At 35.1% G+C, this 18,365-nt stretch overlaps 1 long non-coding RNA gene across 1 annotated transcript in view; it reads right to left on the bottom strand.

The window, feature by feature from the left end:
- Positions 702–18,365, bottom strand: part of LOC109343375 — a 23,087-nt gene continuing 5,423 nt past the window's right edge. The window contains exons 2-3 of the long non-coding RNA XR_002107204.1: positions 16,329–16,334; positions 702–787 (exon numbers count right to left, since the gene is read on the bottom strand). This is a non-coding gene — a long non-coding RNA (uncharacterized LOC109343375). The remainder of the gene's footprint in view (positions 788–16,328; positions 16,335–18,365) is intronic.

Here is an 18,365-nt window from a genome sequence, read left to right as displayed (position 1 = left end):
GTAGCAAACCATGAATTGGTTCTCTCGTACCGATTCATGGTTCTTTTACGAACTAGTTCCCTTTAAGGAGCAAACATGATTTTTACATACAGTTTAAATAAAAGAAAAGAAGAATAATTAATAATATATACTCACTCACATGAATGAGTTACAAGAAATAAGAATTTTTTTTATCCTTGGGTATTTCTCTTATGGTAAAACAAAAGTTGATTCAAACCTACAAGAAACAATACTAGAAATGACTATGCAGAGAGCTACAGAAACCCTATTGAATATACCCCTAGCGTACCGGTATTTGACGGGGTAACGTACTGCATACTACATACCCGCACCAGTAACAAAGAGAACCACGTATAGGTGAGTATGGAACAAACTAAGACACTAAAAGCTACCTAACTATCACTCAAAAGTGCAACAATATGGGAAAAGGTGCATCAAGATATCTGTGTTTCTAACAGATCCAATCGACCATTACCAAATCCTACTCAATCACGAAATTACTAAATTGTACAACAGGAATCGGGGAAGCTAGCTACTGGATATTACCAGTGAAGTAATGTATTAATAAGAAACATTTAAAAATAATCCCAACATAACCACCGGAAACCTAGAAAGTGAAATTGAAACAGAGATAAATAGATATAATCAGAGATAACTCGGAAGAATGATAACATTTAGATTTACTAACCTTCATTAATTTCAAACTCTTCAAACTCATCATCGTCTTCAAATAGATCAATCTTAACGTCCTCGGTGGCTGCTTTTGTTTCGGTTGCCATAGATAAACCTGAAGCTGTAATCAATTCGAAACAAAGAGTGCATTAATTTGATAATTAAGAAAGAGGGGAAACATAAAACCCTAGTGAGCAGGAATCGCATATAATTTTAGATAATTAGGGATTGGAATGAAACAAATACTTACTTTGAGTGCCTGTGGAGAAGAGCCCAGAATATTCTGTTTTTGAAGGATTAACTATCGTTCGGGAAGGTTTATACTAGGAGATACTGGATCTTTCCTGTAGAATAAAGTATTCCTTATACCACAATAATTTATTTCATTCATCTACTCCGTCCAATAAATGTGAGACTATTTTGTGACTTTAGAAATATTTTTATAAAAAATTATTAAATAAGATATATTTATTTTTTAGAGAAGATAATTTATCTCTTTATATTATACTATACTTTATTTTCATATACAAAAGATGTAATTTTTGCCTCAAACTTATAAATTACACTAATCCTACATATCTAATAAAATTTCACAAATAGTTTTGTACCTATACAAAATTTATGAGGAGAGATTTGTTTACACATAAATTAAGTTACACTAATTACACTTAATCTCAGCCTTTGATTATCTTAAATCCTATAGACAAAAGGTGAAACTTAAATGTTATGTAAGATTTCTCTTTTTCCCTCTCATCACTTATTTCACTCACTCATTTGGTCCATAAAATTTAAGAAAATCAATGGTTGAAATTGAGTGTAATTAGTATAACTTAATTTGTGTGTAAATGAATCTCTCCTCTTCTAAAAAATCCTTTTTAGAAACATTATTAATGTTTTCTACCTCTTTTAAACTTTGCAAAACATTTTTTTGATAACCCTTATGTGTTATCAAAATAAAATAAATATAAAGTGATACATGCTAATTCCCCTTAAGCAATGTTTTAGGTTCGAGTCTTGTGGATGAAAAAATAACCACAAAAAAAGTTAGCTCTACATACTTGTGGATGTTACCGACTCATGTATAATTGTCTTCAGTGTAAGGATATCTGTGAGAAATGAAATATAAGGTTAGACCTTAACTAGAAGAAAATAATCTTATTTATTTATCATGACCTTTCTAATCTACAAGGCCTTCAATTTTTTCTTCTTTACTAATATTAATCTCTTCATCAAAAATTAGTTTGTGTCAAGAAGAGACTCTTATTCATAGTCAATGTAACATATGTATATAAATTATGAGAAGAGACTCGTTTACACTCAAATTAAGTTACACTAATTATAATTAATCTCAACATTGATTTTCTTAAATTCTACGGACCAAATGAGTGAGTGAAATAAGTGATGAGAGAGAAACAAATCTCTCCTCATATATATATATATGAGATATGTTTACACTCAAGTTAAGTTACCTTCAATTTCAACCATTCATTTTCTTAAATCTAATGGACCAAATGGGTGAGTGCAATAAATGATGAGAGAAAAAAAAAAAAAATCTTAAATAACTTATTGCATTCACTCATTTGATCCGTTGGATTTAAGAAAATGAATAGTTGAGATTGAGTGTAACTAGTGTAACTTAACTTGTTTGTAAATGAATCTCTCCTCACACACACACATATATATATATAGAATAAAGTATCCCCTTAAATCCACGCAGTGTTTAACAAATGTCTTACTTTTATTTCTAGAGAGAAAACAAATAAAACACATATCAAACACTCTATGGATTTAAAGAGATAAATTATCTCTGCTATATATATTAAGTAAATTCTAATGATGCTTCATAAACAAATCCTCTCTTTCCATTTATCTTATTTCCTTACATTACTTATTACAAGGGAATACAATGTGAGAACATGTAAACCCACTCACTTTGAAAGTAAAAAAAAATGGAGGCATTTCAACAGTGAGCAAGGATCATCTCCATTAATGGAGAGATAAATACCACATTATAACACACAAAACATAACATGTAATGACACTTTTATCCTTTTATTTATTTTGAAAACACTTTTTTGCCATTCAAAATATGAAGAAAAACAACTACTTGTCTCTCCATTAATGGAGAGGATCCTTGTTCTTCAATAGTGGAAGTGAGAAGGCATTGATGAATATGATTGGTTAGTGAAGAAATATTTAATGCAAGGCTATATGATTTCTTTGTAAATAGATAACTTTTGATTAAGGACATTGCAACACACAAAATATCAAGAGAGTTGTATTCTTCTATTTCAAGAAAGAGTGTGATAATTCTCCTTTTGTATTTAGAGAGATGTTGTAATATTTCTCTAAATAGTGAAAACATTTTATTTTTACTCGTGGTTGTTTCCCTCATAATCATTTGAAATTCCTTACCCGAGCTCAAATCTGTAAAACTACATTTCTTTGAGCATCATGTGATTAGAAGGCAACATAGATTAAAATTTGATAAATCAACTGCTAGGAGAAAACACATTCTAGGTTTGGTTCATTCTCATGGAGTTATCGAAATATCCCTAGAAAGAGTAGGATAGTTTTGTATCATCCATTGATGATTACTCTAGGAGATTATGAGTGTATCCAATAAAGAAGAAGACATATATGTTTTCAGTATTCAAGGAATTCAAAGCACTAGTGGAACTTGAAATGGGTAAAATAAGTAAGTGCTTGAGGACAAACAATGTATGAGAATACATAGATGACAATTTCTCTCATATTGTAGGCAATATGGTATTTTAAGGAAATTCAGATTTGCTCATACACCTCAGAAAAATGATGTAGCGGAGCGGGTGAATATAACTCTCTTGGAAAGAATGAGAGCTTGACATTGCAATATGAGTCAAACATTGCAAGTGTGATAAGTGTACTTAGTTTTCATGAAGACAAGAACTTGAACAAGACAAAGATTATTTGAAAGCTTAAAGATGAAGTCAACAAAGCAACATGCCAAGACTCAAGGTTATCATAGAGTTAGGATTCTTTTATATTTTATAGAAGTCTTAAGTTGATTGCTTAGTTTGAGTCTGGGTTAGATGAACCTAGGATGGAGATCTCACAAGAACTAAACTTGACTTAATTAATATAAAGACATTTCATTCATTCATCCATACATAATAATATAATGTTCAGGCATTGCACATACATGATTTTGGCATAAAATGTATATATTTTGAAATCATACATTGCATATACATTCATCATGTAGGAGGTTCATTCTTCATATCAAAAAACTACCTTTCAACTCTTTTAGTCGATTAGCTTAAGATGATAATCCATTATCTCTATATGAAATATGATAATCGATTATGCACAGTGATAATCAATTATTCAGAGTTCCAGTAGCTAAAGAATTTGGTCTTATGGTATCGATAACCGATTATGTCCATCAAATATCTTGTTTTTTAGTATTTTGATAATCGATGATTACAATGATTAGATCAACAGAAAACTGTTTTGTATAAAAATCGTTTTTATTCTCATTAGATCAGAATTCGAGTTTTCAAAATTTCATATTTTTTTTTTCAACTCTGAGTGAAATCTTCCGGGATTAGAGTTAGTGTTTCTATAAGAATCAAGAGAGAAAAGTTAGTAAAATTTCATATATTTAAGAAAGTGCATATTGAGAAAACCATGTATAAATCATATTAGAAACTAGGAATTTTTGTGTGATTACTGTCATTGGGTTTTAGGTATGAGATTATAGTCATATTAGCACAATATAGGTGCATTATTAATCAGATTTAGTTTTTCAATTTAGTTGAGTGATTTGAAGGTTCTCAAGTATCTTGAGAATTAGGTGCAAAATCCTAGCTGTAGTTGTGTTGAGATATTCACAATTATAAGGTTCTTGGAAGTGAGGGTTAAGGGTCAAATCGATTAGAAATCTCCATTTTCTAAGAAGGAAAATCTTGTATTGATTGGAAGTATATTTTGTAAAAATACATTGAATTTCATAGTGAAAAAAATCTCCCAAGATTAGACGGGGAGGCCTAGATATAGTTTGTAAGTGGACCCACAAACGAATCATGATAAAATATCTTGGCTCACTTTTCTCTATCCTTAATCTCTTTACTTTCTGTTTTTACGTATATTAGTTTTGATTCTTTATAATAGCTTAAATTGAATCTTAATCTGCATATTTTGTTTAGTGTACTGTTGTTAAGTAATTGAATCTGAAAAAACTATTTTCATGAAACTTGTTCAACAAGAAATCTAAGTATTCCAAGATTTTAGAATTACCAAATAATTGATTAATTCTATGAATAATCGATTATCTAAAGTGAATAATCGATTAACATGTTAGATAATCGATTATCATGGTCTGTATTTTGATATTTGTGATAAACCGGAAAATCAACTAAATTGTGACACTTCACCTATTCACCCTTTCTATGTGTGTATACTCGATTTTACCCTAAAAGATCTATGTTGGGAACTACAAGATTAGCCAAGTATTTCTTAGCGGAAGTAGTAAAAATTGCATGCTATGTAATAAATCTTTCACCATTTAAACAATTGAGTTGAAGTCAATAATGGAGATGTGGACTAGAAAACCAATATGTTATTCTTATCTTCTTATATTTGGATGACTTGTGTTCGTGATGTGCAACTCCAATGAAAAAAAAAATTGGACTCAAAATCCAAGTAGGCCCGACAAAGATTAAGTCCAATAATTTTAGGCACAATGCCCAAGGAGTTCTATTTGAAGGACTTAGGACTAGTAAATAAGATTTTAGGGATGTGAATTCACCAAGATAAAAAAGATAGGAAGATCTGGCTTTCTCAAAAGAATTATTTGAAGAAAGTCTTGTGATGCCTCAACATGCAAAAATGTAAGTCAATCTCTACCCTACTTCTTGTCAATTAAAAAGTATCCTCAAGTATGAGCCCTAGCAACAAAGTAGAGAGGATGAAAATGTCTCGAATATCATATGCATCAATGGTGGGAAGCCTTATATATGCCATGATATGTACGAGGTTGGATATTGCTTAAGCAATTGGAGTGGTGAGTAGTTACATGACAAATCCAAGTAATGAGCAATGGAATGTTGTGAAGAGGATCCTAAAATACATAAAAGGAACCTCAAATGTTATATTATAGTCTATCAGAAACATGAACAATATAGAACTAAAAATTAAGAATGGTTTTGACAACTTGCGAAAAGTGACTTCAAATGAGAGTTTGTGAGAACATGTAAAGACACTTTGGTTTTGAAAGTAAAAATGAAGGCAATTTGATGGTGAAAGTGAGAAAACATTGATGAATATGGTTGGTTAGCGGAAAAATATTAAATTCAAGGCCAGAGGATTTCTCTATAAATAGAAAACGTTGATTCATGAAATTGCAACACATAAAACATCAAGCCTCACTCCCAGTTTAATATTCTTGTAGTATCTTCTGAGTGTTTCTCATATTTTACATATAGAGAGTTGTATTTTTCTATTTTAAGAAAGAGTGTGATTGTTCTCTCTCTCTATCTGTATTTATAGAGATGTTGTACTATTTCCCAAATAGTGAAAACATTTTATTTTTAATCGTGATTGTTTCACTCGTCATCATTAGAGAGGAGTTTTTGACGTTAAATATTTTATGTTAGTTCTTATTTTCTCAACTACATTTTAGTTATTGTTTCCATAACTCTATTACACAAATGAATATTCAATTTTGTCCGACCCAGAAAAAGTTCAAAACTTGTTAATTTAAATAATTGAATTCTAAAAAAAATGAGTTTAAAAAAAAAAAGTTAGGTTCCAAAAACCTACATCATTTTTCTCAAAATAAAAGAAAAAATCAAATTGAAATGAGCTTCTAAAAATCCATACATAAAAAGCAAGAAAATAAAAAAAATTATTTTGATATTTCCGAAATTCAAACATTAAATAAATAGAAAAAATAAATAAAACTATATTTTTATTGATTTTCTATTAAATTTCAGATTAATCAAAGTAAAAAAATTATAATGAAAAAACATTATCCTATGGAAGAATCTTGCCCATAATCACTAAAATATATGGCTAATTATGTTTTTTAATTTGGTTATTTAATTTTATTTTTTCACAAAAAAGAAGTTGTAATTCTTTATTTTTATTAATTGTATATTTTTTATAATTCATGTTATGTTGTGGTTTGAGGGTATGTTTTCTAAGAAGTATAGTACACAAATTTTGACACATACATATGTCTGACACCCATGTATTAGTAATATATTTTTGGATAGCAGAGACACTAGCCTCACTAGTCATAGCCTTTGTCATTTCTAAGTGTTGGTGATGTGGATCACTCATATTGTTACCAAGTATTATGAGTTAGCCGATCGAGACAGACTCTTGTTTCTAACCCCATAATATTTGGGTTTCTCTTCTTTTGAGAGAGTTACAATATGAGCCCCTTATAGAGAGTCTAGATCTTGTTAGGGCGTCCATTATACCTTAGAACTCTACCCTAAGATGTTGTTCCTTAGATATTCGAAAAACCCTTGTAGGTGTATATATTATGAATTTTGGGAAACAAATCGTATCATACCATACCATATCATGCACAAGTTGAGACTCTTGTTTCAAAAATAAAAAACTCACATGTCATTTAATGATCTAATAGTGTCATATCTCATCTTTTGATTTTATAGTCTCCCTTGAGGGGAAACCTATTCCCCACCAATGGGATCATCACAAACAAAAACAATAGGGCAATTCATCTTTACCCAAAGGCAACCTGAACGATAAAAATATTATATAAAAAATGAACATGTTTAATCATAATGATGACTAAGTTACTTCAAAACAGGGCCCGTCGCCCTAAAAAGGGATGCACACCCATCCACATGCATACATTCATCCATTCATGCATCCTTGAATCACATGCATACATACTCAATCAATTTTTTTATTCAAATAATATGTGCATTTGGCATTAAAGGAGAAACCTTCAAATGTATAAATATGGAGGACAAATTCCTAAAATGTCGGACAAGATTAAAGGGAAATTTATGGATAGTTATGAGAGGTTGTTGGACATTGTCTTCGTCCAAGTTCGCCCCTAGGACATAGAAGTAATGCAAATCATCATTCAATATTGGCAACCTAAGCTCCATATATTAGAGTTCCCTAACCTCCATATATTAGAGTTCCCTAACCTTGATGCAGCTCCAACCATGGAGGAGTATGAGACTCTTCTAGACATTCCAATGGTGAGTAGGCTGAAGCTATATCAATTCATAAGGGGGAATGACTACTGAAGGCTATATAGAGGACCTCATCGGTGCACGCCCAAAGGCATTAGATCTCTCCAAGCAAGAGGTGAGTGGTTTAAAATGGCACTTCCTTAAAAATCATATTTCCAAAGTAGCAGATTAGAAGAAATGGGCCTTGTTCCGGCCCGCGTTTGCCTTATCCATATATGGGATGGTCATTTTCCCATTTATTGGCGACATGGTGGACTAGACAGCTATGGATGTGTTTAGAAAATTCACCCGGTTTAGAGTCAACCTTGTGCTACTATTCTAGCAGAAACGTTCTTATCCTTCCAAAAATATCAAGAGGGGTCTTTAGAGAAATGTCAGTAAAGTTCGAATCTGATATTGTATCCAACTTCTACATGTATGGACTCTAACCTGATTCAAACATCACATATATGGGTTGGGATCTTGCTATCCCTTGAGAAGGTTCATCAACACTTATGTCGAAGACATGCCGTTACTCAAATGGAAGAAGTTGTTTGAAGAAGTCACGCCAAGAAACATTTATGAGAAATGTTGTCTATATGAGCGTCATCAGTAAGTCATGTCTTTATGCGAGGAGTTCCATAACCTAGTGCTGATGTGGCCTAGAGGGTGTATCTCTTTTCCACCTGCCTTGGTACTAGGCTAGCTGAAATGGGGAGTGGTTTCTACATCTGATAGGCAATTGGAAGGTTGCTATTTCTGGTACAAGGATGAAGGCTCATCTTCGGAGATGGTTAAATGAATAAGGAAGGCTCTTCAAAGGATCCATCTACATGGGCAAAATGAATTAGGGGAGCATATGACTTTTTATTTTGAGGAGTATAAGTCATGGATAACTAATAGGATGAAGAATGTCAACACACCTTCACCAATGATGCCACAAGTCAAGGGAGGTCCCATGCCAACTAAAGTCATGCTCCATGGGAATATCAAACTCCTAGAGGGATGACTTTAGGAATCCATGGACCAAAATGAAATGAAGGACTTAACTCTGGAAAAATTTGGTAGCACCACTGATGAACAATATATTACACACTATTCATAACCTTAATTTAACATGATTGATGATTCTTGGTGCCTAATGGACTATGTTTCACATGGTTTAGTCTTTTTGACTTTATTGGACTAATATTCTAAAATGAGTTAATTTGGGATTATTTAGCCTGATTAAATCTATTATAATTTTCAGATCATATTTGGCACCAATGACATTTTGGACATTGTGGAAGTGGATAATATGTGTTGAAGTGAAGATTGTATTTTTATTTCGGGAGTTTTTATTTGTAAATTTGGTTTTAGTTTTGGGCCCATTGTTTAGGGCCCATTTTCGGTTTTACTCTTTGTAAAAGAGGAACCCGAATCCCACTCACACACTCTACATTCACTCATTTTTAGAATTCTATTTCCCCCTCTTTTGCTCTGCTAGGGTTTGCTAAACATTTTCGGTTTTCATTCATCTTCTTCATTTTTGGTTTCTTTCTTCCACTCAATGGAAGGCTAAACTTGTAAACTAAATTCCTTTGGTAATGTATCACAACTCTTGAGGTTTTGTTGTTAATGTATTTTCCGTTTCTTTATTGTTGATTTCTTTTATATTAGAAACTAGTTTATGAGTTTATCTTCGCTTAGTTGATTTACTCTCTAGTGCATGAATGCTTAGTTCGTGTGAATTTGTTAATTATTTCATGCATATGCTAATTTCGCTTAGTTAGAGGCTTAGGTTTTGGAACTTTGAATGAATTATTTCTTAGTTAATTGATTCTCAACAAATTCGGAATTTAATGGATGGAATCTGAAAATAATCTTTTGAAACCGATGATTTAGTTGTGAACAAACGAACCAAAGGGATTTAGCGGTTTTATTACATTATTTAACTACTATTTCTGAATTTGATTTATGTCCGTACTATCCAAAAACAAAAACTCCCTTGTGTGTGTGTGAGTATAAGGTGTTTGAAGCTTTGCTTGAAAGATAATCCTTGAAAACAACCTAGGAGTCACTTGCTAGTACTACAAATTTTAATTGTTATATTATTTGTATCGGGTACGACCTCGATCAACCACTTCTAAGCTCAAGGAAGATATTAAGAGTTTGAAAAGAGACTATACTAATATGTGCTCCAAGTTCGGCAAAGTTGCTTTGATATGGCAAAAGTGAGTAATAGAGGAAGAAATGAAGGATCTGAAGGAACAACTCGAGGCTCAAGGGCATGCCTTGATAAACAAGACAAATATAGAGGAGATGACTACAAAGGAGCTTGAGCAAGCTAAAGCCACAATCAGGGAGTATCGAAAGGCTCTTGATCAATCGCATAGGAGGGAGGATGTTTGTAAGAGGTCATTAGATCAAGTAAAGGAAGAGGCCATCCTCATGGAAACTCAACCAATAGGTTAGCTATAGGACTTGATAGAATCATATGATCACCTAAGGGGAAATCAGCAGGCCTGGGAAAATAATTGGATAAGTGCTTTGATTAAATGTCAATGGGAAAAGGAGCAATGGAGAGGAAGATGCCATAACATCATTGAAGGGTTTGGGGACTTTGCAGATGGATGGCTGGTAACCTTTGAGGAGGCCCAACAAGAGTTCCACATGTACCCAGAGATAGAGATACGTCATGCAATGAGAGCTCTCTTTGGTAGTTACACCCATTTTATCAAAAAATTCAGGCGATGGAGAAGGGAAAGTAATGGGGGGTTCTAGCTTGGATTATTTAGGTTCCTTTTATTGAATAAATAAGGAAAGGAGGAAATCGATGTATGTGATTCCTCTTCCTTGATGACAATTTGCTTCATTATAAACAAATAATCTTTTTTTTTCGAACTTCTCAGCCAAGCAGAACTCATATTAAAAAAAGAAGGAAAATAAGGAAAAAAAAAAGGAAAGAAAAAAGGATTATAAAGCTGGACAAAAGACGCAAACTTAGTCTACCAATATGCTAAAGATTGTTGTCAAACGTAGACGAGCTAATGGACGATGCTCCTTAGTCATCAAGATGAGGTGGTTTTAGATTCTAAAAAGGGGTTTTGAGATGCAATCTTGGTCTAAATTATTTTACTCTAAAGGTTGTCACCAACCACACGCGGGATAATGGACTATGCTCCTTAATTCCCCAAATTTGGGGTCATACATATTAACCATACAAAAAGAGGTATATCTTATAAATTCATTATTTCATGCATCATTTCCTAAAACATTGCATTCATCCAAGTCAGCATTGCTCCACAACACCCCTACTACACCCGACTTCGTGTTAGACAAATGGCTGACTCTCCCGACACCAACTAGGAGAGTAGAATTGAGTTAGCTGATCTAAAGGAGCAAATGGCAGAAATGTTCTAGATTTTGAGGGCTCTCCAAAGTGAGAAGGAGAAGAACACCCAAGCTGCTACCACCGGGCCACATGATCACCTAAAACACCCCCTCCAGGCTTCAGAAATCCTAGCCAGGGAACTGGTACTAATCAACATCAGGAAGGCCATGATGGAGTAGCTCCCCATAACAATATCATGAGACGACAAACTCCACCTTTAGACCTCAGTCATGATCCCGACTATGATCCTCCTCAAAGGGCTGCTAGAACCCGTACAAATGCCATTGATCCACCGAATGGGGCGTATAATCAGACTGCGACCCAAATGACTCCTTTGGGAAGTAACATGCCAAATCTTGGGAAAGAGGATGAAAAGTGGATCTCAACTGAAGAAAGGTTGAAGGCCATTGAGGGAGCAAGTTATTCAAATCTCAAAAAATTCTTTCGAGAAGAACTTGGTGCCACACGTAGTGCTTCCCCCCAAGTTTAAGGTACCCGAGTTTGAGAAGTATACTGAGACTACTTGTCCCAAAAGCCATATACATATGTACGCTAGGAAGATGTCAGTGTACCACGGGAATGTCAATCTCTTGATACACTGCTTTTAGGATAGCTTGGTTGGAGTAGCCATGAGCTAGTATATCCAGGTATAGAAAACACAAATCAGGACTTTCCTAAACCTGTCTAATAATTTTGTCAAGCAGTATATGTACAATGAGGATGCTGCACCTGATAGGTGATGAACAATATATTACACTCTATTCATAACCTTAATTTCCAATGATTGATGATTCTTGGTGCCTAATTGACTTTGTTTCACATGGTTTGGTGTTTTAGACTTTATTGGACTAATATTCCTAAGATGACTTAATTTGGGATTATTTGGTCTGATTAAATCTATTATCATTTTTAGATCATAATTGACACCAATGACATTTTGGGAATTATGGAAGTTGAGGATATGTGTTGAAGTGAAGATTATATATATTTTTAGGAGCTTTTATTTGTAAATTCGGTTTTAGTTTTGGGCCCATGTTTTAAGCCCATTTTTGTTTTATGCGTTTTGGAGGGGTTAAATTCGGATTCCCCACTCCAAACACACACACTTTACTTTTCCATCATTTTGAAACACTTGAAATTTCGTTTTCCCTCTTTCGACTCAGCTAGGGTTTCATTTCTTCTTCATTTTTCATTTTCGGTTTGTTCTTCCATTGTCATGGAAGGCTAAATTTTTGGACTAAGTTCCTTTGGTAATGTATCATAACCCTTGAGGTTTTGTTATTAATGCATTTTTGGTTTCTTTATTGTTGATTTCTTCTATCTTATTTCTGAATATGGTTTGCTTAATTCCATTGCTTAGAAACTGGTTTATGAGTTTATCTTCGCTTAGTTGATTTACTCTCTAGTGCATGAATGTTTAGTTTGTGTGAATTTGTTAATCGTTTCATGCTTATGCTGATTTCGCTTAGTTAGAGGCTTAGGTTTTGGAACTTTGAATTGATTATCGCTTAGTTAATTGATTCTCAACAAATTCGGAATTTAATGGCTGTAATCTGAAAATAATCTTTTGAAACCGAGGATTGAGTTGTGATCAAATGAACCAAAGGGATTTAGCCATTTTATTACATTGCTTTTTTCTACTGTTTCTAAAATTGATTTATGTTTCATAACATCCAACAAAAACCCCCCGTTTGTGTGTGTGAGTATAAGGTGTTTGAATCTTTCCTTAAAAGATAATCCTTGAGAAACGACCTAGGAGTCACTTCTTAGTACTATAGTTCTTAATTGTTATATTATTTGCATCGGATACGGCCTCGATCAATAGGACTTAGTTACAAAACATATCAAATAAACCATCTAAAAATCTTCGAGAACATGTCCAGAGGTGGAGAAGACTAGCATCTCAAGTCTTCCCACCATTAGAGGAAGAGAAGTAGTTAACGATCTTTATCGACACCCTAAAGAATCCATACTACGAACGCCTCATGGGAAACGTGGCAACCAACTTCAATGCTCACATTAAAGTGAGAGAAAAGTTGGAGGGGGATCAAGAATGGAAAGATTGCTGAAGAAAGTTCAGGCTCAAGGAAGAAGCCTGCTTTTATGAAAAAACATGATGTGGAGGCTCATTTCATTGCTGTTGAGCCATGGAGACTCCAACCTAGAAACAACAATTAGAATAATTACCATCCACCCTCTCGGTTCGCACAAAACTAAACTCAAAACAATAACCCACAAAACCACAACCAAAACACCACATATCCAAACAATAACAAATGTCAACCTAGACAAAACCATACACAATACTCCAGAAACAACAATTACAACCAACAGGATAGGAGGGCACCAATGTTTGACCAGATCCCAATGTCATACACATACCTATCTGCCTATCTTCAAAGGCATGGAATGATAACACCAATCCCTAGAAGAATCCTTGAGAATCTTGGCATATGGTACAATGAAAACCTTACTTGTTCTTATCATTCAAGAGTAGTAAGACATCTAGTGGAAGACTTGAAGGCATTTAAATTTAAGGTACAGGACCTTATCAATGCAAAATAGATAGATTTCAAGGAAACCACGCATAATATAACTGGGAATCTTCTACCTAACCATGGAGACCAGAGGGTGAATGTTATATAAGAGAAAGGAGATGTTGCAACTATTGACAAAGTTAATGAAGTGAATATGCCCATGGGGTTCATCTACCGAAAGATGTGCAGGCAAGGTTTGGTAGAAGTTGGTATTCAAGAGACAAACGATAATGGTTTGAAGAATTGTGAGATGCATGGCCCTGTTGGCCATAATTTGGAGGAACGTGAGAAGTTTAAGTCACTCCTACAGAAAATGATTGACATAAAACTGATTTCTATGGGAGGGAAGTCCCAATGCCATAGGATCAATGCTATAGAGATGGGTCGAGCATATATACTTGTGTTCATATGGGAATATGAACCCGTGATAAATCAACCCATGGGTACTAAGAGCTATTTCTCCCAACCTCAATGGGAACCTTTCATTTGACATATAGAACTAGTGATAACGAGGGGAGTATGTTCGTTCCCTTATTAATCAGACAAGGTAGTGCCTTGGGTGTATGAAGAAAATAGCCTAAAGATAGATCCTATGGTAGTCACCAATATAGCTGGAAATAGTATAGTTACGAGGAGTGAGCGTATTTATGTTCCACCAGAGGTAGAGAGGGCTTCATATGGAGTTTCTAAAGGCAAAGAAAACAAAACTGACTATGTAGAAGAAGAAGTTGATGTGGGGCTACCTAAGGGGTGTCCAATAAAGAAGCTTGAAAGTTCCTCAAATTCATAAAGTAAAGCGAGTACATGGTAATGGATCAATTGAACAAAACCCCAGCAAGTATATACTTGTTGTCATTGTTGATGAGCTCGAGGCTCATAGAAACGTATTGCTGAAGGTGTTGAACTAGGCTCATGTCAGTCATGACATATCCACTTGCAAGTTAGGTGGGATAGTCAATAACATTGTGGCCGATAACTTTATCTCTATTTGTGACCATGAGATACCTTCTGAAGGCACAAGACATTTCATCCCCTACACATCTCAGCGATGTGTAATGATTGTGTAATTGGAAAAGTCCTCTTAGACAATGGGTCATCTCTGAATGTTATGACTAGGAGGATGTTCTCTAGATTGTCGGTGGATACCTCCCACTTGAGGGTTTGCTCAATGATCATCAAAGGTTTTGACGGGTCTCATAGAGATGTGATAAGGGAAATGGAATTACCTATCAAGATTGGGGCCTGCATATTCAACATATTATTCCATGTAATGGACATCAATCCAACCTATAGCTACTTGTTGGGACGTCCATGGATTCACTCCTCAGGAGCGATACCATCTACCCTGCACCAAAAGGTAAAGTTCATTGTGAATGGAAGGCTTATAACAGTTTCAGGGGAAGCAAATGTGATAATGTCTCAACCATTCGACACCCCTTACATATAAGTAATTGAGGAAGCATTAGAAACATCACCCCAGGGCCTCGAGATTGCAAACACCACATTTGTGCTAGAAGGAGCGCCATTGTTGAACCCCTATCCATCAGATGCTTCTATCATGATGGTGAAGGTAATGATTTGTAAGAAATACCAGCCAGGGAGAGGGTTAGGAAAATATGGACATGTATGTGAAGAGGTCATAATACTCAAAGCTAATAAGGATCGATATGACTTGGGGTACATACCTACTCGCAAGGATAGGCTCTGAATCATAGAAGAAAAGAAAAGTAGACATCTGGATTGGCTAGGGCACCTTAGATGGGAGAGTATAACATAGATTTCCATACAACACATCATCCAAAGTTTTGTTAGTGGTGGTATCAAGTTCTCGGGAATGGTGGCTGTTGTGGAAGAGGAATGGACAAAGGAAGAGCCTGAGTTTGTATACATGTGTCCCTCAAGCACCTGCTTGAAGAACTAGAGCAAAATTTCACATGCACCTATTACATTAGGACCAATGTAATGACTAAGTGTAATCTTGTAGCTGCTTTTCAATAATTAGAGCCCATTTGTTTCAGTATTTTCATCCAATAAATAAAGATCAATCTTTTTCTCAATCATCTCCATTTATTTCTTTTGCATTTTTATTGTTTTTTTTGCATGCCAAAATAAAATCACAATAAAATCAAAATAAAATTAATAAAGAGAGATCAAAGGTCAAATCAATAGGCATCTAACTCAGTCATCCCCATGTTGTAGATCCGATAACGACTTTGAAAATGAGGGTCATGTTAGTAAGCCTTCATCTAGCCCTTACCAATCTATCAACCATATAGAGGATGACAGTGATGATGATGAATGACAGGCTCCATTAGAGCTACTCAGATTGGTAGAGCAAGAAGCCAGAGAAATCAATCCTCACCTAGAGCTTGTCAACCTAGGGTCTGAAGAGGATAAGAAAGAGGTGAAAGTGGGAACCATGATGGATGTTAAGGAACGAGAGCAGCTAGTCCAACTCTTGCATGAATTTAAGGATGTCTTTTCTTGGTCATACGATGAGATGTCAGGGCTAGATCAAGGTATAGTGGAACATAAATTACCACCAACACCTAACTCTAAGCCAGTGAAGCAGAAACTGTGAAGAATCAAATTAGAGATCTCCTTAAGGGTCAAGGAAGAAGTGGAAAAATGGCTAACAACTGGGTTCATTAAATTTGTTGAGTATTCATATTGGGTAGCCAATATGATAGTTGTGACGAAGAAGGGAGGAAAATTGAGAATATGTGTCGACTATAGAGACCTCAACAAAGGCAGCCCGAAGGATGATTTTCCAGTGTCGCGTATAGATGTTTTGGTTGATAGTACTACAAACCATGCCCTCTTCCCATTCATGGATAGGTATTCAAGGTAACATCAGATCAAAATGGCACTAGAGGACATGAGCAAAATTACATTTATCACTCTATGAGGTACCTTTTGTTAGCAAGTCATGTCATTCGGATTAAAGAATGTTATGGCTACATATCAAAGAGCCATGTTAGTTCTTTTCCATGACATGATGGACAAGGAGCTAGAGATCTACATAGATGATATCATTTGTAAGTCCAAAACTGAGGGAGAGCATGTTGAAAACTTGATGAAGCTTTTCAAAAGGCTACGAAAGTACCACCTTAAGTTGAATCCAACTAAGTGCAGCTTTGGAGTGAAATCTGGTCGAGTCTTGGATTTTATCGTTAGTCAGAAGGGTATCAAGGTAGATCCAGAGAAAGTGAAAGCCGTTATTGAAATACCGGCACCTAGAACAGAGAAGGAAGTCAGCGGATTTTTAAGGAGATTGAACTACATTTCCAGGTTCATCTCACAACTAACATCCACATGTGAACCCATATTCAAGCTCTTAAGGAAGAACCAGGCCTGTGAAATGGAATGATGAATGTCAGTCAGCGTTCAAGAATTTAAAGCAATATTTGACAGAGCCTCTAGTATTGATGCCTTCAATTATGGGGCGATCCTTGATCCTCTACCTCACTATACTTGATGAATCCATAGGTTGTGTCTTGGGATAACGTGATGATTATGGGAGAAAAGAGCAAACCATTTACTATGTGAGTAAGAAATTCACAACTTGTGAGATAAAGTACTCCCTACTAGGATGTACTTATTGTGCCTTAGTTTGGGCATCTCGTCGTCTGAGGCAAGACATGTTGAGTCATACTTCTTGGTTAGTGTCGAAAATGGATCCCATCAAATATATTTTCGAGAAGCCCATACTAACAGGAAGGGTTGCTAGATGGCAAGTGCTTCTATCTGAATATGACATCGTGTATGTACACAAAAGGCTATAAAAGGAGTGTTATTGCTGACTACTTGGACCACCAACCCATGGATAAATTGGGGCATTTGAGGTATGAGTTCCTAGATGAGGACATCAAGGTCTTATCCGTTGAGGCCAGAGAAAAAATATAAATGGACATTAGTCTTTGATGGGGCCTCCAACGTGCTTGGGCATGAAGTAGTTGTTGTGTTGGTGTCCCCAATTGGGAAGTTCCTTCCCCTTACTTCTAGGCTATGCTTTGACTGCACCAACAATATGGCAGAATACGAGGCATGTGCTTTGGGATTGAAAGCTGCTATTGATTCAAAAGCCAAGATCCTAGAAGTATTTGGAGATTCTACTCTAGTAATCCACCAAATAAAATAATAATGGGAAACTTGTGACAGCAAATTAGTGTATTACAGAGATTACATTCAGAAATTGGTTGACCAGTTCGATCAAGTGGACTTCTACCATATCCATAGGGAAGACAATAGGTTGGAAAACGCATTAGCAACCATATCCTCAATGTTTCATATTGGTGGAGACATCCTACTCCTCTTCCAAATAGAAGATAAGAATGAACCAGCTTATTGCCATGTAATTGAATAAGAGCCCGACTACAAGCCATGGTACCATGATATAAGAGAATACTTCAGAAGTCAGGACTATCCTCCCAATGCTTTAGAGAATGACAAGAGGACACTAAGAAGACTAACCATGAACTTTTATGACTATCCTCCCGATGTGATGATGTTTTTGGCGCGCATGTTATGCTGGACCTTCTTGCGCTCATCATCGGTCCATAAACTTTTCGGTTTATCTTTAGG

Source organism: Lupinus angustifolius, chromosome LG03 (genome assembly GCF_001865875.1).
Source record: "Lupinus angustifolius cultivar Tanjil chromosome LG03, LupAngTanjil_v1.0, whole genome shotgun sequence".
Classification (NCBI taxonomy): Eukaryota; Viridiplantae; Streptophyta; class Magnoliopsida; order Fabales; family Fabaceae; genus Lupinus; species Lupinus angustifolius.
Note: the sequence above shows the minus strand (reverse complement) of the source record. Positions and strands in the feature narration are given on the sequence as shown.